Raw genomic sequence first — 21475 nt, forward strand, 5'->3', positions numbered from 1 at the left:
CCTATTCTCCTTTGCTTTTTGCTTCTCTTATTTTCACAGCTATTTGTAACACCTTCTCAGACAGCCATTTTGCTTTTTTTGCGTTTCTTTTTCTTGGGGATGGTTTTTATTCCTGTCTCCTGTACAATGTCAGGAACCTTTGTCCATAGTTCATCAGGCACTCTGTCTATCAGATCTAGTCCCTTAAATCTATTTCTCACTTCCACTGTATAATCATAAGGGATTTGATTTAGGTCATACCTGAATGGCCTAGTGATTATCCCCACTTTCTTCAGTTTAAGTCTGAATTTGGCAATAAGGAGTTCATGATCTGAGCCATAGTCAGCTCCCAGTCTTGTTTCTCCTGACTGTATAGAGCTTCTCCATCTTTGGCTGCAAAGAATAGAATCAATCTAATTTCTGTGTTGACAATCTGGTGATGTCCATGTGTAGAGTCTTCTCTTGTGTTGTTGGAAGAGGCTGTTTGTTATGATCAGTGCCTTCTGTTTGCAAAACTCTATTAATCTTTGCCCTGCTTCATTCTGTATTCCAAGGTCAAATTTGCCTATTACTGCAAGTGTTTCTTGACTTCCTACTTTTGCATTCCAGTCCCCTATAATGAAAAGGATATCTTTTTTTGGTGTTAGTTCTAAAAGGTCTTGTAGGTCTTCATAGAACTGTTCAACTTCAGCTTCTTCAGTGTTACTGGTTGGAACATAGACTTGGATGACCATGATATTGAATGGTTTGCCTTGGAAGCGAACAGAGATCATTCTAGTTTTGTTTGTTTGTTTGTTTGTTTTTTAATGCATCCAAGTGCTGCATTTCAGACTCTTTTGTTGAATACGATGGCTACACCATTTCTTCTGAAGGATTCCTGCCCACAGCAGTAGATATAATGGTCATCTGAGTTAAATTCACCCATTCAAGTCCATTTTAGTTCACTGATTCCTAGAATTTCGACATTCACTCTTGCCATCTCCTATTTGGCCACTTCCAATTTGCCTTGATTCATGGACCTAACACTCCAGGTTCCTATGCAGTATTGCTCTTTACAACATCAAACCTTGCTTCTATCACCAGTCACATCCACAACTTGGTGTTGCTTTTGCTTTGGCTCCCTTCCTTCAGTTTTTCTGGAGTTATTTTTCCACTGATCTCCTGTAGCATATTGGGCACCTACTTACCTGGGGAGTTCCTCTTTCAGTGTCCTCTCTTTTTGCCTTTTCATACTGTTCATGGGGTTCTCAAGGCAAGAATACTGAAGTGGTTTGCCGTTCCCTTCTCCAGTGGACCACATTCTGTCAGACTTCCCCACCATGACCACGTGAGGCCACTTTGGGTGCCCCACATGGCATGGCTTAGTTTCACTGAGTTCGACAAGGCTGTGGTCCATGTGATCAGATTGGCTAGTTGTCTGTGATTTGGTTTCAGTCTGTCTGCCCTCTTATGCCCTCTCTCATTGCCTACCATCTTACTTGGATTTCTCTTACCTTGGATATGGGTTATCTCTTCATGGCTGCTCCAGCAAAGCGCAGCCGCTGCTCCTTACCTGGACGTGGGGCCTTGGACGTAGGGTATCTCCTCACAGCCACCGTTCCTGACCTTGAATGTAGGGTAGCTCCTCACAGTCGCTGCTCCTGACCTTCAACGTGGGGTTGCTCCTCTCAGACACTCCTGTGCTGCCACTCCTGCGCCGCATAGCTGCCCCCCTTGTGTGGGTGGGGGAGGACAAAAATAACAATTTTTCATCTTTTCTCACATCATCCATTCCAGGATGGTATAACCCCAGAGGCCTACGTATGGAGGGCTTTCTTCACATCTCACAACACAGTGGAAACCTTTCTATAGAGATCTTGTTCTCCTTCAGGTATGCATTATCCCATCTGGCTAAGAAGCCATCTGTTATCTCTGCTGTTCCCTGATATGTTAAAACAGGAGATGTCCCTAGGCTTAAAAAAATATTTGAAATACAGTGACTCTCTTTACATGCTTTCAATATATCAAAGGTTGTAACAATACTAGTAAGGCATAGATGAATAACTGTGGAACCATAATGTGATTTCAAGACCGTTTCATGACCCAGTTCTTTGTAATTCCAAACAGTGACTTGTTATTAAATATGAAACTCTTGACTTTCAAATGTAAGGGTCTAGGAGACAATCAGTTCAGTTTAGTTCAGTCACTCAGTCATGTCCGACTCTTTGTAACCCCATGGACTGCAATACGCCAGGCCTCTCTGACCATCACCAACTCCCAGAGTTTACTCAAACTCATGTCCATTGAGCCGGTGATGCCATCCAACCATCTCATCCTCTGTCGTCCCCTTCTCCCATCTTTAATCTTTCCCAGCATCAGGGTCTTTTCAAATAAATCAGCTCTTTCCATCAGGTAGCCAATGTATCAGTCTTTCAGCTTCAGCATCAGTCCTTCCAATGAATATTCAGGATGGACTGCTTTGATCTCCTTGCTCTCTAAGGTATTCTCAAGAGCCTTCTCCAACACCACAGTTCAAAAGTGTCAATTCTTCGGCACTCAGCTTTCTTTATGGTCCAACTCTCACATCCATACACGACTACTGGAAAAAAAACCATAGCTTGGACTAGATGGACGTTTGTTGGCAAAGTAATGTCGCTGCTTTTTAATAAGCTGTCTAGGTTGGTCATAACTTTTCTTCCAAGGAGCAAGTGTCTTTTAATTTCATGGCTGCAGTCACCATCTTCAGTGATTTTAGAGCCCCCCAAAATAAAGTCTGTCACTGTTTCCACTGTTTCTCCATCTATCTGCCATGAAGTATATAGGATGAATAATAAAACAAATCTTTATATAATTTAGGAGAGTAAACTGTGCATTTTCTGCTTAAAATAAACATTTTAGGCATTCTTCATGATAAGTAATTTAAACTCCCTCTCCATTCCTTCCATCCTTGCCATTGCCAGACTCCTTCATTTTCTTTTTGAATATGACCACTATTTTGAAATTTAAACCTCTGGATTCATTTTTGAGTCATTGTTTTTCTTAACCCCTCTATCAAGCTTAATCTCTCTATCAAAAAACATTTTTTTTTCCTTTCAAAAATGTCTCAGATTAACTCTGTATTCCCACAGTGATAGTCCAGAATATCCCAAAACCCATATCTGAATTTTTTCCACTGCCAACTCATTAATCGTTCTAGAATCAAGGCTCTCTTATCTGCAGTCCATTTTGATTAGCACCATTATGATATATTTCCTAATTTACCTGCAAACATGAGTATGTTCCACATTGACTTCTGCATAAAGACTAGACAGCTTTGGCTTATTATCCTTCAGACTCATTATGTTTATTCCTGTGCTTTTCATGCTGCTTCCTTCAACTGAAATATCATAAATCTTAACCTTCACTTTCTTATGGTTGACAATTTGTCAAGGTCTAAGTTAAGCCTCACTTTCACAAAACATACTTCTATCTACTTTAATTTTCCCACACATAAACCTAGCATGACAGTGAGTACTTAATTCTTCCTGATAGAAGAATTCAACTATATGATTTCAATATCTTAAATTTTCTGTTATATTATTTACTGTATATGAAATATGTCAATTTACATTAATGAAGGTTCAAATTAAAATGTATTTAAATATAGTTTTAAAAGAAAAGAAACAAGTCACAGAGAAACACTACATATAGGAACATATAACTATGAAAATACATTGGAAAAGTACAGGAAGGATGTTAGCTTCAAATCATAAACAGCGGTTATCTCCAAGCAAGGGAGCAAGATTGAAAAAGAAAGTAAGGGAAATCTGTCAAGTTTTACTTTAACTATACCTGTACAGCTAGAAATTTTCCAAGAAAAATATTCAGATTTTACTTGTGTGATTTAAAAAAAATATATATGTGAAGGGAAGAATAAAGTTCCCAGAGAGTCATCCTAAAGCCTCAAGAAATGTATTGTACCTTTCCTGTTATATATGCACAGAAGAGTCATTCACCTTTAATTCATAACCTGTTGCAGCCTGAGACAGCATTCTAAAATAGCCTTATATCTTTGCTGTTTCTATATCTCCACTTCCCTTCAGCTGAGACCAACTTGTTCCCTACTCAAAATCAGTAGATTTGATAAATTCTTGGGAAACATAGTTCAAACACCTAAAAGAGCTTCATTTTTCTTGCTGTAGGAAACTCATGCAAGGGATTGATAAAAGCTGAGTGATTTTTTTTTCCAATGAATTCTATTAAGATGTGAATTTCTCCCTTGAACCAAAAATATTGTCAAACAACAAAAAATAAAAATCTTTCCTATTTTCCCTATACGTTTATATAGTTATTTTTAAATATCACTGTAGAACAAATGGCTTTCTGCTAAATATATAATTTTAAAATATTTTTTCTTTGATTTCAGTCTTGGTGACAAAATCTTTTCTGTTATTTGTCTGTCTTTTTTCCCCTCAGATTTATTTAGTTATAATTGACATATAACATTGTCTTAGTTGTAAATGTAATGATTTAACATACATATATATTGTAAAATATTTACCACAATAAGGTTAGTTAACACATCCTTCACCTTTACAATTAGCATTTTGATGTTCTTACTATGAGAACTTTTAAAATCTACTCCTATAGCAAATTTTAATTATTCAACACAATATTGTTAACTCTAGGCATCATGCTGTATGTTAGATCCTTGGGAACTTGTAAGTTTGTATACGTTGACCATCTTTACTTCATTTCCTCTATCCCAAAGCCCCTGACAAACACCATTATATTATACTATCTGCTTCTATGTGTTTGGCTTTTTTAGATTCCACATATCAGTTCAGCGACTGCTTAGTCATGTCCGACTCTGCGACCCCATGAAATACGGCATACCAGGCCTCCCTGTCCATCACCAACTCCTGGAGTCCACCCAACCATGTCTATCGAGTGGATGACGCCATCCAACCATCTCATCCTCTGTCTTTCCCTTCTCCTCCTGCCCTCAATCTTTCCCAGCATCGGGATCTTTTCCAATGAGTCAGCTCTTCGCATCACATATAAGTGATATCATAAAGTATTTGCTTTTCTCTGAATTATTTCACTTAGCATAAAGCTCTTGAAGTTTATCCACGTTGTTGTATTTCCTTTTTGTGGCTGGATAATATTTTAAAATATCTATATTTTCTATCTCAATCATATTTTCTTTTTTAATTAATTTATTTATTTCAATTGGAGGCTAATTACTTCACCATATTGTAGTGGTTTTGCCATACATTGACATGAATCAGCCATGGGTGTACGTGTTTCCCATCCTGAACTCCCCTCCCACCTATCTCCCCAACCCATCCCTCAGGGGCATCCCAGTGCACCAGCCCTGAGCACCCTGTCTCACGCATCAAACCTGGACTGATGATCTATTTCACATAGATAATATACATGTTTAAATGCTATTATTTCAAATCATCCCACCTTCACCTTCTCCCACAAAGCCCAAAAGTCTATTCTTTATATCTGTGTCTCTTTTGCTGTCTCACATATAGGGTCATTGTTGCCATCTTTCTAAGATTCATATATATATATATATATATACGTTAATATTCTGACATACTTCATTCTGTATAGGCTCCAGTTTCATACACTTCACTAGAATGAATTCAAATGCATTCTTTTAAATAGCTGAGTAATACTCCTTTGTGTATATATACCACAGCTTTCTTATCCATTCATCTGTTCATGGACATCTAGATTGCTTCCATGTCCTGGCTATGTAAGCAGTGCTGTGATGAACATTGGGGTACACGTGTCTCTTTCAATTCTGGTTTCCTTGGTGTGTATGCCCAGCAGTGGGATTGCTGGGTCATATGGCAGTTCTATTCCCAGTTTTTAAGCAATCTCCACACTGTTTTCCACAGTGGCTGTATTAGTTGGCATACCCACTAAAAGTGTAAGAGTGTTCCTGTTTCCCTGCACCCTGTCCAGCATTTATTGTTTGTAGACTTTTTGATAGCAGCCATTCTGAACAGTGTGAGATTTTACCTCAATGTGGTTTTGATTTGCATTTTTCTGATAATGAGTGATGTTGAGCATTTTTTCATGTGTTTGTTAGCCATCTGTATGTTTTCTTTGGAGAAATGTCTGTTTAGTTCTTTGGCCTATTTTTTTATTGGGTCATTTAATTTTTTGGAATTGAACTGCATGAGCGGCTTGAATATTTTTTGAGATTAATTCTTTGTCAGTTGCTTAATTTGCCATTATTTTCTCCCATTCTGAAGGCTGTCTTTTCACCTTGCTTATAGTTTCCTTCATTGTGCAAAAGCTTTTAAGCTTACTTAGGTCCCATTTGTTTATTTTTGCTTTTATTTCCATTACTCTGGGAGGTGGGTCATAGAGGATCCTGCTGTGATGTATGGCAGAGAGTGTTTTGCCTATGTTTTTCTCTAGGAGTTTTATAGTTTCTGGTCTTATATTTAGATCTTTAATCCATTTGGAGTTTATTTTTGTGTATGGTGTTAGAAAGTGTTCTAGTTTCATTCTTTTACAAGTGGTTGACCAGTTTTCCCAGCACCATTGTTAAAGAGATTGTCTTTTCTCCATTGTATATTCTTGCCTACTGTGTCAAAGATAAGGTATCCATAGGTGCGTGGATTTATCTCTGGGCTTTCTATTTTGTTCCATTGATCTATATTTCTGTTTTTGTGCCAGTACCATACTGTCTTGATGACTGTTGCTTTGTAATATCATCTGAAGTCAGGCAGGCTGATTCCTCCAGTTCCATTATTCTTTCTAAAGATTTCTTTGACTATTTGAGGTTTTTGTATTGCCATACAAATTGTGAAAGTATTTGTTCTAATTCTCTGAAAAGTACCATTGGTAGCATGATAGGGACTGCATTGAATCTATAGATTGCTTTGGATAGTATACTCATTTTCACTATATTGATTTTTCCAGTCCAAGAATATGGTATAATTCTTCATTTATTTGTGTCATCTTTGATTTATTTCATCACTGTTTTATATTTTTCTATATATAGGTCTTTTTTTTTTAGGTAGATTTATTCCTAAGTATTTTATTCTTTTCGTTGAAATTGTGAATGGAATTGTTTCCTTAACTTCTCTTTCCGTTTCCTCATTGTTAGTGTAGAGGAATACAAGGGATTTCTCTGTGTTAATTTTATATCCTGCAACTTTACTATATTCATTGATTAGCTCTAGTAATTTTCTGGTGAAGTCTTTAGGGTTTTCTATGTAGAAGATCATGTCATCTGCAAACAGTGAGTGTTTTACTTCTTTTCCAATCTGGTTTCCTTTTATTTCCTTTTATCTGATTGCTGTGGCCAAAACTTCCAAAACCATGTTGAATAGCAGTGGTGAGAGTGGGCACTCTTGTCTTTTTCCTGACTTTAGGCGAAATGCTTTCAATTTTTCACCACTGAGAATAAACTTTTCTGTGGGTTTATCATATATGGTTTTTATTACGTTGAGGTGTGTTCCTTCTATGCCTTCTTTCTGCAGGGTTTTTATTATAAATGGATGTTGAATTTTGTCAAAGGTGTTCTCTGCACCTATTGAGATAATCACATGGTTTTTATCTTTCAATTTGTTAATGTGGTGTATCACATTGATTGATTTGCAAATATTGAAGAATCCTGCCATTCCTGGATAAAGCCCATTTAGTCACGATGTATAATCTTTTTAATATGTTGTTGGATTCTGTTTCCTAGAATTGTTAAGGATTTTTGCATCTATGTTCATCAGTGATATCAGTCTGTAGTTTTCTTCTTTTGTGGCATCTTTGTCTGACTTTGGTATTAGGGTGATGGTGGCCTCATAGATCGATCTTGGAAGTTTACCTTCCTCTGCAATTTTCTGGAAGAGTTTGAGTAGGACAGGTGTTAGCTCTTCTCTAAATTTTTGGTAGAATTCACCTGTGAAGCCATTTGGTTCTGGGCTATTGTTTGAAGATTTCTGATTACAGTTTCAATTTCCATGCTTGTGATGGGTCTCCTAAGATTTTCTATTTCTTCCTGGTTCAGTTTTGGAAAGTTATACTTTTCTAAGAATTTTTCCATTTCTTCCACGTTGTCTGTTTTATTGGCATATAGTTGCTGATAGTAGTCTCTTAAAATCCTTTGTATTTCTGTGTTGTCTGTTGTGATTTCTCCATTTTAATTTCTAATTTGGTTGATTTGATTCTTTTCCCTTTGTTTCTTGATGAGCATGGCTAATGGTTTATCAATTTTATTTGTCTTCTCAAACAACCAGCATTTAGCTTTGTTGATTTTTGATATGGTCTCCTTTGTTACTTTTTCATTTATTTCTGCCCTATTTTTAAAGATTTATTTCCTTCTACTAACCCTGGGTTTCTTTATTTCTTCTTGCTCTAGTTGCTTTAGGTGTACAGTTATGTTATTTATTTGATTTTTCTCTTGTTTCTTGAGGTAAGCTTGTATTGCTATGAACATTCCCCTTAGCACTGCTTTTACTGAATCCCATAGGTTTTGGGTTGTTGTGTTTTCACTTTCATTCATTTTAATGCATATTTTGATTTCTTTTTTATTCCTTCTGTGATCTGTTGGTTATTCAGCAGCGTGTTGTTTAGCCTCCATATGTTTGTATTTTTAATAGTTTTTTTTTCCTGTAGTTAACATCTAGTCTTACTGCATTGTGATCAGAAAAGAGGCTTGCAATGATTTCATTTTTTTTTTTTTAATTTACCAAGGCTAGATTTATGGCCCAAATTGTGGTCTATCCTGGAATAAGTTCCATGTGCACTTGAGAAAAAGGTGAAATTCATTGTTTTGGCATGAAATATCCTATAGATATCAATTAGGTCTAATTGGTTCATTGTATCATTTAAAGTTTGTGTTCCTTGCTAATTTTCTGTTTAGTATATGTATACATAGGTATGAGTGGAGTATTAAAGTCTCCAACTATTTTTGTGTTACTGTTAATTTCCCCTTTCAAACTTGTTAGCATTTGCCTTACATATTGTGGTGCTCCTATGTTGGATGCATATATATTTAAAATTGTTATATATTCTTCTTGGAGTCATCCTTTGATCATTATTTCAAAGTCTATTTTATCTGATGTGAGTATTGCTACTCCTGCTTTATTTTGGTCTCCATTTGAGTGAAATATCTTTTTAGAGCCCTTCACTTTCAGTCTGTGTGTGTCCCTTGGTTTGAGGTGGGTTTCTTGCAGACAGCATATATAGGGGTCTTGTTTTTGTATCCATTCAGCCAGGCTTTGTGTTTTGGGGGAGCATTCAACCCATTTACATTTAAGGAAATCATTGGTAAGTATGATCCCATTGCCATTTACTTTGTTGTTTGGGGTTCAAGTTTATAAACCTTTACAGTGTTTCCTGTCTAGAGAAGATCCTTTAACATTTGTTGAAGAGCTGGTTTGGTGGTGCTGAATTTTCTTGGCTTTTGCTTGTCTGTGAAACTTTTTTTTGGCCATTTTATTTATTTATTTATTTTACTTTACAATATTGTATTGGTGTTGCCATACATCAACATGAATTGCCACGGGTGTACACGTGTTCCCAATGGTGAACCCCCATCCCACCTCCCTCCCCGTATCATCCCTCTGGGTCATCCCAGTGCACCAGCCTAAAGCATCCTGTATCCTGCATTGACCTGGACTGGTGATTCATTTCTTATATGATATTATACATGTTTAAATGCCGTTCTCCCAAATCATCCCACCCTCTCTGGTCTCCCACAGAGTCCAAAAGACTATTCTACACATCTGTGTCTCTTTTGCTGTCTCGCATACAGGGTTATCGTTACCATCTTTCTAAATTCCATATATATGTGTTAGTATATTGTATTGTTGTTTTTCTTTCTGGCTTACTTCACTCTGTATAATAGGCTCCAGTTTCATCCACCTCATTAGAACTGATTCAAATGTATTCTTTTTAATGGCTGAGTAATACTCCATTGTATATATGTACCACAGCTTTCTTATCCATTCATCTGCTGATGGACATCTATGTTGCTTCCATGTCCTGGCTATTATAAACAGTGCTGCAATGAACATTTGGGTACACGTGTCTCTTTCAATTCTGGTTTCCTCAGTGCGTATGCCCAGCAGTAGGATTTCTGGGCCATAAGGCAGTTCTATTTCCAGTTTTTTTTTTTTTTTTTTTTTTAATGAGATCCTTGCTGGGTACCATAACCTGGGTTGTAGTTTTTTCTCTATCATCACTTTAATTATGTCCTGCACTTCCCTTCTGGCCTGAAGAGTTTCTATTGAAATATCAGCTGTTATCCTTATGGGAATCCCCTTGCATGTTATTATTTTTTTTTCCCCTTGCTGCTTTTAATATCTCTTCTTTGTGTTTGATCTTCGTTAATTTGATTATTATGTGTCTTGGATGTTTCACCTTGGGTTTATACTGTTTGAGACCCTCTGGGTTTCTTGGACTTTCGTGGCTATTCCTTCCCCATTTTAGGGAAGTTTTCAACTATTATCTCCTCAAATATTTTCTCATGGCCTTTCTTTTTGTCTTCTTCTTCCTGGACTCCTGTGATTCGAATGTTGGGGCATTTAACATTGTCTCAGATGTCTCTGAGGTTGTCCTCATTTCTTTTAATTCTTTATTTATTTTTTCCTCTTTGCTTCATTTATTTCCAACATTCTATCTTCCACCTCACCTATCCTAACTTCAGCCTCAGTTATTCGACTGCTGGTTCCTTCCACAGTGCTTTTGATCTCAGTTATTGCATTATTTATTATTGATTGACTCTTTTTTATTTCTTCTTTGTCCTTGTTAAACTTTTCTTGCATCTTCTCAATCCTTGTCTCCAGACTATTTAACTGTAACTCCATTTTGTTTTCAAGATTTTGGATCATTTTTACTGTCATTATTCTGAATTCTCTTTCAGGTAAACTCCTTATCTCCTCCTCTTTTGTTTGGTTTTGTGGGCATTTATCATATTCCTTTACCTGCTGAATCTTTCTCTGCCTTTTCATCTTGTTTAGATTTCTGTTTTGGGGATGGCCTTTCTGTATGCTTGATGTTTGTGCACACCCCAAAACAGCCAAAGAGATTCACAGAATTAGGTAGAGAAAAAAAGTGGAAGGGAGGAGATTGAGGTGACCTGGGGGAGAGAAAGGAGAGTCAAAAGTGAAGAGAGCAATCAAGCCAGTAATCACACTCCTAAGTAAAAATGGGTACCGAAGATTGGATTCTTAATGGTACAAAATTGATAACAAATACCAAAAAGCAAAGATTAAAAATCTAGAGTAGAGGTTAAACTCTCAAAAATACAATATTAAAAAAAAAGCAAAATCACAAACATTATTTAAAATATATATAGGGAGAACTTGTTTTTAAAATATGATATTTTTTGCAAGGTAATAGTAGGTTATAAAAATGAAAATTAAAGGAGTTATAAAGAACTTAAAATTTTTAAAAATATTTAAAAATGTTAATAGTAAAATATATCTAAAAATTTCTCTGGAGCTGTTGAGGGCAGTGTGGGGTCAGTTCAGTTTCAGATAGCTCCTTGTTCCACCTTATACTTCTTCTCAAGGTCTGTTGTCCCCTTCCAGTGTAGTCAATGTTATCTACAGGATTTTAATCTATTGCACCTGTCACTTCCAAAGCGGTTCCCTCTTCTTTGTTTATTTTGGCTTCCTCTGTTTGCAAGTCTCTTCAGTGTTTAATTTCCACCTTGACACAAGGGGGCAAAGGTGATCACTTATATAGCCTTGCTTGTTCAGTTGTGCTGTGGCAGGGGCAGGGGGAGGAAAACTGTAAACAATTATCACTAGTGTGTGTGGGGAGTGTTCAATGTGTCTGGGCCACATTGGGTTTGCCCCTGTTCACGGCATGTGTGCTTTCCCAGTCTACACTGCTCAGGCTACAGGTTGCTCTGCAGGGGAACTGTCTAAAGTGGGCCCTGGGTTGCTTGTACTTCCCAGGTTTAAGCTGCTCAGGTTCATGTTTTTGGGTACTCCACAAAGGCACAGACTTGGTTGGGTCTGCGTTTTCTGCCCTTCCCAGGTCTGAGCAGCTCAAGTGACCAGGTGCTTGGTGAGCACACTCTCCCAGGTGTGTGATGCGTCTTATCACCTCCCTGGTCCCAGCCACTCAGTTTCCATGGTGTGCAGCAAGAGCGCCATCTCATGTATACCATGTGTCTCCTCTTGGGAGCTAATCTCTGACTGCTACCCTCCTGGTGGATGTCAACCGTCCAGGATCGCAGGAAGACTTGGCTAGGAACTGGGAGCCTGCTCACAATTTGGTAGAGTGTGTTGTCTCTGGGGCTGAGATTCCCCCTTGCCTTCCAGCTCTGGCTGCCACCTGCCTGCCTCTCTGCCTCTGGCAGGGGCAGGGGCCCATTCGTACTGGCTAGCTAGCTCTCCTCTGGTGTTCGCTCAGTCCTTTGTTCTGTGAGCAGGCCCGACAGTGCCTTAGGTTAGAGCTTTGCACAGGAAAGCTCTCTCTCTCTCTCTCTTTTCTCTCTCTCTGGCTATGCCACAGTTTGAGTTGGTATCTCATGTTGGCTCCCTCAGATTGTCCTCAGGGCATTCAGGCCTGGTCCTTACACTAAGCTTGCAACTTGTGTCTCCCTGTTCAGCCCCTGCTTGCTGTTGGTGGACACAAGCATCTGGGCTACTTCTCCAATGGGGCTTGCGGTTAGGCACGTATTCTGTGTTTGTTTGTTTGTTTGTTTGTTTTAACTCCTGGTCATGTTGCCCTCTGTGATTCCAAAATTCCCCACAGACTCACTGGTGAGACGTTTTCTTGGTGTTTGGAAACTTCTCCTTCACGACTCCCTCCCCAGGGTGGGTCTCCATCCCTATCTCTTTTGTCTCTCTTTTTATCTTTTATATTTTGTCCTACCTCCTTTTGAAGAGAATGGGTCACCTTTCTGGGTGCCTGATATTCTCCAGCAGCATTCAGAAGTTGTTTTGTGGAATTTTCTCAGTGTTTAATTGATCTTTTGATGAATTTGTGGGGGAGAAAGTGATCTCCCCATCCTATTTCTCTGCCATCTTAGGACTGCTGCCTCTCAGTCATGTTTTCTTAATGCATTTATTCATCAAAGGACACTCAAGGTGTTTCCATGACTTAGTAGTGTGATAATGTTGCAGAGAACATGGCAGTGAAGATATATAGTGAACATATTTGTTTCATTTTCTTTGAATATACACCCAGAAGTGATATTGCTGAATCATAATAGCTGTATTTTATTAGTCTTTTGAACAACATCCATATCTCTTCCATAGCGTCTGCATAAAGTTACTTTTTTTTTTTTTCCTCAAAATCACCAGCATTTCTTATCTCTTGTCCTTTTTATAATATCTATTGTAACAGGTGTGGGATTGATACTCATAGTGGTTTTGATTTTCATTTCTCTGATTATTTGCAATTTTGCACACCCTTTCATGCACTCGTTGTCCATTTGGTTTTTGTATGAAAAGTATTTTTTAGCTCCTCTGCCCATTTTGAATTGGATTTTTTGGGGTTTCTTTGTTTTGCTATTGAGTTTATGAAATCCTTATATCAACATATTTTGAATATTATCCTCTTTTTAAAATTTATTTATTTTAATTGGAGTCTAATTACTTTACAATGTTGTAGCGGTTTTTGCCATACTTCAACATGAATCAGCTGAATATTATACTCTCATTAGACATCTGTTTTGCAGATACTTTCTCCCATCTCATACGTTGCCTCTTCCCTTTTGACATTCCACCTATCTGATTTTTCTTGCAAAATCTCCTATATATGCTGGTTATTTTTTTTAATAGTCCCTCAGAGCTATCTGAAAGGCTGTCTTCCAGGCTCAAGTCCTCAGAAAGTCTGCTCAACTTTTAGGTTGTGTATTTTTTTCATTTACATATCCTAGTAGCTACAGAGAGGATTTTCTGAAGTGTGAAAAGAATGAAATCAGGGGAAGGAAGTAAGAAATCATTCTAATAGTTCCAGAAAGAGAAGATGATGGCTTGAACCAAGTAGTGACAATGGAGATGGTGAGATGTTATCAGTTTTGATAAGTCAAGATGATTTGAACTCAAGATGATAAGATGATCCTAAGGTTTTTGTTCTGAGAAATAGGGGTAAATGAATTTTTCATTGATTGAGAGAAGGAAGAATTAAAGCAAGTTTGAAGGAGATGAAAAAATCAGAAGTTTGCTTTTAGGCATGCTACTTTTGAACTGTTTATTGGTATCCTCAAAAGGAGATGTAGAATAGACAATAAGATATATGAGTTGGTAATTTCAGGGAGAGAGATCAGGACAGGATATATATAGCTGAAAGTCTTTGGTATGTGAAAAGTATGTAAAGCCATGAAAATGGATATTGATATGGCTTAACACAATAAAGAAGAGCAAGAAATGGCAACAAATAAACAGAAGAACTGTGCAAAAACCCAAATAACAATAATAGTGTGGTGACTAGAGCCAGGCATCCTAAAGTATAAAGTCAAGAGAGGCTTAGGAGACATTACTACAAACAATGCTAGTGTAGGTGATAATTCCAGCTGAGCTATTTCAAATTCTAAAAGATGAAACATTTAAAGTGCTGCACTCAATACGTTAGCAAATTTGAAAATTCAGCAGTGGCCAGAGGACTGGAAAAAGTCAATTTTCATTCCAATCCCAAAGAAGGGCAATGCCAACAAATGAAAAAAATATTGTACAATTTTGCTCACTTCACATGCTAGTAAGCTTATGCTCAAAATCCTTCAAGCTAGGCTCAGCAGTATGTGAATCAAGAACTTCCAGATGTACAAACTGGATTTAGAAAAGGTAGAGGAACTAGAGATCATACTAGCAACATTCCTTGGATCATAGAGAAAGCTAGGGAATTAAATATATACATATACTTCATTGACCATGCTAAAGCCTTTGACTGTGCGGATCACAACAAACTGTGGAAAACTCTTAAAGAGATGGAAACAACAGACCGCCTTACCTGTTTCCTGAGAAACCTGTATGTAGGTTGAGAAGCAATAAACCAAACATGGAAAAACAGACTGATTCAAAATTGGGAAAGGAGTAAGACAAGGCTGTATATTGTCACCCTGTTTATTTAACTTATGTGCAGAGTGCTGTGCTGCTGTGCTGAGTCGTTCAGTCATGTCCTACTCTTTGCAATCCCATGGACTGTAGCCCACCAGGTGCCTCTGTCCATGGGGATTCTCCAGGCAAGAATACTGGAGTGGGTTGCCATGCAGTCCTCCAGGGGATCTTTACAACCCAGGGATCAAACCCACGTCTCCACACTGCAGGAGGATTCTTTACCATCTGAGCCATCAGTGAAGCCCATGAATACTGGAGTGGGTAGCTTATTCCTTCACCAGAGAATCTTCCCAGCCCAGGAATTGAATCAGGATCTCCTTCATTATAGGTGGATTCTATACCAACTGTCATGTGAAATGTGAGACTGGATGAAGCTGAAGCTGAAATCAAGATTGCCAGGAGAAATATCAATAACCTCAGATATGCACATGATACAACTCTAATTGCAGAAAGTGAAGAGGAACTAAAGAGCCTCTTATGAGGGTGAAAGAGGAGTGTGAAAAAGTTGTTATGAAACTCAACATTCAAAAAAATAATATCATGGCATCTGGCCCCAACACTTCATGGCAAATAGAAGGGGGAAATTTGGAATCAGTGAAAGATTTTATTTTCTTCGGCTCCAAAATCACTGTGCATGGTGATTGCACCCATGAAATTAAAAGACACTTGCTCCTTGGCAGGAAAGCTATGACAAACATAGTTCAGTTCAGTCATGCAGTCATGTCCGACTCTTTGTGATCCCATGGACTGCATCATGCCATGCGTCTCTGTCCATCACCAAACAGTGTATTAAAAAGCAGCACTTGGGGGAGAACAAGATGGCAGAGGAGTAGGGAGATGTGGAGTACATCTCACTCCATGGATACATCAGGAATACACCTTCAGACACAGAAGTGCATGCAGAACACCAGCTGAGAGAGGACTAGAGTACCTGACCAGAGGAAAAGAATATACAGAACCACACAAAACTTGGTAGGACAAAGGAACTAGGGAGAAAAGCAGAGGTGTTAGTAGGACTGGACCTGCCCTTGGTGGGTTGGGGAACTGAAGCAAGAGTCTGATTCCCACATCTGGACAATTGTCTGAATCAGAGGAGAAACATTTAAGACTGAGAGTGGAACAGTTGATTTGTGGCAACCTAAATGGAATGAGATTTGTGGCAACCTAAATGGAATGAGAATCAGACAGTCCTTGACACAGCCATACATAGCCTGGACAGGGACAAGGGTCCCCTGGAAGGTGCAGTGGCTGGGAGCTGGAATTTGGGGAGTGTAGAGCAATCCCAGAGTGAGAGGTGCTGTTGACTGTGTAGAGATGAATCGAGAGGATGTGAAGAAGGAGATTGTGATGGGAAATGCCTGTGGAGGAAAGCTGGGTAGCCATGGAAGCAAGGCGATACAGCTCAGTCACACATAGAGGGTGGATACATCACCATAGCCTCTTTCTCCCCACAGGCCAGCATCGGCAGCTGAACAATAGAGAGGCTGGACCATCAAATGCCTGACACACTGAACTACATAGTAGGACCCCACCCAGGGTGCCCCTTTAAGTGCCTGATGCACCAAACTAAGAGTAGGACACCAATCAGGGGGGCCTCTCTATGTGCCTAATGTGCCGAACAACAGAAAAGGACCCTAGGCAAGAGAGCCATCTAAGTGCTTGAATGGGCAGAGCTAAGGAGAAGACTCGTTAAAGAGGTCTTCTGGTAGCCAGCTGCAAGAGGTTCGAAAAAAGACTCTGATAAGGCCATAACTCCTGCAGCAGAGGCAGTCCATGTCCCAGCACACTTAGCACCACCAGGGTCCCTGCAAGCCAAGCAGCTGTGCCACCTTCATGCTCAACTCTTACTGGGGCAGAGCTGCCACAGGCAAAAAACAGTTTTGTGTCTATGCATCCAGGGTCGCTTCGGTCATGTCCAGCTCTTTGTGACCCTATAGACTGTGGCCTTCCAGGCTTCTCTTTCCAGGAAAGAGGATTCTCCAGGCAAAAATACTGGAGCATATTGGTCAATACCAGTTGCCATACCCTCCTAGAGCATTATATTTCCTGCTGCCCTAGCCGCCAACTCCTCTTAGTACCTGGTGCTGCCAGAACCCCTGCAATCCAAGCAGCTGCACTACCTCCGTACCTGGCCCTCACCGGGGCAAACCCAAGTCCTCCAGGGAAGCCTCAGGAACAAACCCCAGAGGATGATCCACATGCAGAGGTGGAAATAAAACCACAATTAAAACTCAGGGGCAGTGTGGCTAAGAAAGAAGACTCAAAACCTTTCCACCAACAGTACAAACTGCAGATTAAATCCACACCATCAACTAGGCAGACTCTGTGTCAATGGAATATAGAAAAGATCATTGAGAGCTCCCACAAAAGAAAACATACTAGTTATGATAGCTGTGGACATTGGAGGCAAGAACGCGTAGGAGTATGACCCAACTAGAATCTGAGCTGACCCCCAAAGCAGGTCCAGAGATCAGCACAGTGTTGGAGGGCATCCTAGGGAGGTGAGGTGGACTGTGACTCCCAGTAAGGGAAAGGACTCTTAGAGCAGTGATTCAAGAAAAGTATTTATTATTCTTATGTTTTGACTTGCTCTATAGATTCTTTTGGATTTTTTTCCCTCCCCACCCCCATTGTTGTAGTTGTCGATTTTATTGGCACTATGAAATCTGATTAAGCTTTTGAGATTTTTTTTTCCTCAGTCACTTTTTTTTTATTGCTGTTATAAACCTCTGCATCTACGTTTGGCTTTTGCAGTTCTGTCGAGTTTTTTTTTTTTTTTTTTTTTAAATAGTCAGTGTGACTTCTTTTTCTTTAATTTTTGATATTGAATTTTATTTATTATTTTTTTTAATTTTTTTATTTTATTTTTAAACTTTATTTTATTGGTTTTGCCATATATCAACATGAATCCATACAGGTATACACGTGTTCGCCATCCTGAACCCTCCTCCCTTCTCCCTCCCCGTACCATCCCTCTCTCTCTCTCTAATTATAATTTTTTAAACATATTACTACATTTACTACATTTTTCTATATTTATTCCCTTGTTTGCTTTTCTTGGTGTTCTTTTCCCCTTGCAGTTAATCTTTAATGTATATAAATCTTCTTTATCAACCTCTATTCAACTTTGCATATCTCTTCTTTCATTCTTTTCTTTCTTTCCTTTCATCTCAACATATTTGTTAGTTTTATTTTCATTACTTTATTCCCCAATTGGCACCTTGCTCTAGTTTTGTTTTCCAGTTTGTGCTTTATTAATTTTGTTCTGGTAGATATAATTTTTGGTTTCCTTTGTTCACTGGGTCAATCTATTGTACTTTATCTTTGTTGGACTGTTTTGATTTTGCTTATGTGTGTATATTTATATGTGTATATTCCATCACACTTCTTATTGTTTTTATAAACCTCTGCCTCTACTTTGGGCTTTTTCAGTTCTGTAAGTTTTCCTTTTTTCCCCCTTTTTCTTTCTTCTTCTATTTTTTATTTTCACTTTTTTATATTTTTAATTTTTAAATGTATAATAGTTTTCTACATTTATTCCTTTATTCACCTTTCCTACTCTTCTTTTCACCTTGCAGTTAGCCTTTAATATATATAAATCTTCATCTACCTCTATTTAACTTTGCATCTCTCTTCTTTTTTTCTTGCCTTTCCTCTCAACATTTTGTTAGTTTTATTTTCATTGCTTTATTCCCCACTTGGCACCTTGCTTTAGTTTTGTTTTCCAGTTTGTGCTTTAGTTACTTTTGTTCTTAACTGGTAAATATAAATTTTTACTTCCTTTGTTCCCTACAGTCATCAAAACAGTATGGTACTGGCATAAAAACAGAATTATAGACTAATGGAACAAGATAGAAAGCCAAGAAATAAATCCATGCACCTATGGGTAACTAATTTTTGACAAAGAAGGCAACAATATACAATGGGTCAAAGACAACCTCTTCAATAAATGGTGCTGGGCAAACAGGACAGCTACATGCGAAAGAATTAAATTAGAACACTTCCTAACATTGTACACAAAGATAAACTCAAATGGATTAAAGATCTAAATGTAAGACCAGAAACTATAAAACTCTTAGAGGAAAACACAGGCAGAACAGTCAATGACATAAATCAAAGCAAGATCCTCTATGACCCACCTCCTAGAGTATCAGAAATAAAAACAAAAGGAAACAAGTAGCACCTGATTAAACTTAATAGCTTTTACACAGGAAAGGAAACTATAAGCAAGGTGAAAAGACAATTGTTAGAATTGGAGAAAACAATAGCAATTGAAACAACTGACAAAGGATTCAGTTCAGTTCAGTCACTCAGTCGTGTCTGACTCTTTGCGACCCCAAGAACCGCAGCACTCCAGGCCTCCCTGTACATCATAAACTCCCACAGTTTACCCAAACTCATGTCCATTGAGTTGGTGATGCCATCTAACCATCTCAACTTCTGTCGTCCCATTTTCATCTTGCCTTCAATCTTTCCCAACATCAGGGTCTTTTCAAATAAGTCACCTCTTTGCATCAGGTGGCCAAAGTATTGGAGTTTCAGCTTCAACATCAGTCCTTCCAATGAACACCCAAGATTGATTTCCTTTAGGATGGACTGGTTGGATCTCCTTGCAGTCCAAGGGAATCCCAAGTGTCTTCTCCAACACCACAGTTCAAAAGCATCAATTCTTCAGTGCTCAGCTTTCTTTATAGTCCAACTCTCACATCGATACATAACTACTGGAAAAACCATGGCCTTGACTACTTGGACCTTTGTTGGCAAAGTAATGTCTCTGCTTTTTAATATGCTATCTAGGTTGGTCATAAGTTTCCTTCCAAAGAGTAAGAGTCTTTTAATTTCATGGCTGCTGTCACCATCTGCAGTGATTTTGGAGCCCAGAAAAATAAAGTCAGCCACTGTTTGCACTGTATCCCCATCTATTTGCCATGAAGTGATGGGACCAGATGCCATGATCTTAGTTTTCTTAATGTTGGGCTTTACGCCAACTTTTTCACTCTCTTTCACTTTCATCAGAGGCTCTTTAGTTCTACTTCACTTTCTGCCAAAAGGGTGGTGTCATCTGCATATCTGAGGTTATTGATATTTCTCTTGGAAATCTTGATTCCAGCTTGTGCTTCTGCCAGCCCAGGATTTTTCATGATGTTCTCTGCATGTAAGTTAAATAAGCAGGGTGACAATATACAGCCTTGAAGTACTCCTTTTCCTATTTGGAACCAGTCTGTTGTTCCATGTCCAGTTCTAACTGTTGCTTCCTGACCTGCATACAGATTTCTCAAGAGGCAGGTCAGGTGGTCTGATATTCCCATCTCTTGAAGAATTTTCCACAGTTTATTGTGATCCACACAGTCAAAGGCTTTGGCATAGTCAATAAAGCAGAAATAGATGTTTTTCTGGAACTCTCTTGCCTTTTCCATGATCCAGTGGATGTTGGCAATTGATTCTCTGGTTCCTCTGCCTTTTCTAAATCCAGCTTGAACATGTGGAAGTTCATGGTTCACGTACTGCTGAAGCCTTGCTTGGAGAATTTTGAGCATTACTTTACTAGCGTGTGAGATGAGTGCAATTGTGCGGTAGTTTGAGCATTCTTTGACATTGTCTTTTTTAGGGATTGGAATGAAAACTGACCTTTTCCAGTCCTGTGGTCACTGTTAAGTTTTCCAAATTTGCTGGCATATTGAGTGCAGCACTTTCATAGCATCATCTTTTAGGATTTGAAATAGCTCAACCGGAATTCCATCACCTCCATTAGCTTTGTTCATAGTGATACTTCCTAGGCCCACTTGACTTCACATTCCAGGATGTCTGGCTCCAGGTGAGTGATCACACCATCATGATTATCTGGGTCGTGAAGATCTTTTTTGGACAGTTCTTCTGTGTATTCTTGCCACCTCTTCTTTTTTTTTTTAATGTTATTTTATTTAACTTTCCAATATTGTATTGATTTTTCCATATATCAAAATGAATCTGCCACCTCTTCTTAATATCTTCTGCTTCTCTTAGGTCCCTAGCATTTTTTTCCTTTATTGAGCCCATCTTTGCATGAAATATTCCCTTGGTATCTCTAATTTTCTTGAAGAGATCTCTAGTCTTTCCCATTCTATTGTTTTCCTTTATTTCTTTGCACTGATCTCTGAGGAAGGCTTTCTTATCTCTCTTTGCTATTCTTTGGAACTCTGCATTCAAATGGGTGTAGCTTTCCTTTTCTGCTTGGCTTTTTGCTTCCCTTTTTTTCATAGCTATTTGTAAGGCCTCCTCAGACAGCCATTTTGCTTTTTTTGCATTTCTTTTTCCTCGGCATGGTCTTGATTCCTATCTAGTGTACAATGCCACAAACCTTTGTCCATAGTTCATCAGGCAAGCTGTCTATCAGATCTAGTCCCTTATATCTGTTTCTCACTTCCACTGGATAATCATAAGGAATTTGATTTAGGTCATACCTGAATGGTCTAGTGGTTTTCCTCATTTTCTCAATTTAAGTCTGAATTTGG

General features: G+C 38.5%; 1 pseudogene; it reads left to right on the forward strand.

Annotated features, from left to right (window-relative positions):
- The first annotated feature begins 1479 nt into the window (after positions 1-1479).
- LOC102272559 (tigger transposable element-derived protein 1-like) overlaps positions 1480-21475 on the forward strand; it is a 146191-nt pseudogene continuing 126195 nt past the window's right edge.

This window comes from Bos mutus, chromosome X, assembly GCF_027580195.1.
Source record: "Bos mutus isolate GX-2022 chromosome X, NWIPB_WYAK_1.1, whole genome shotgun sequence".
Lineage (NCBI taxonomy): Eukaryota > Metazoa > Chordata > Mammalia > Artiodactyla > Bovidae > Bos > Bos mutus.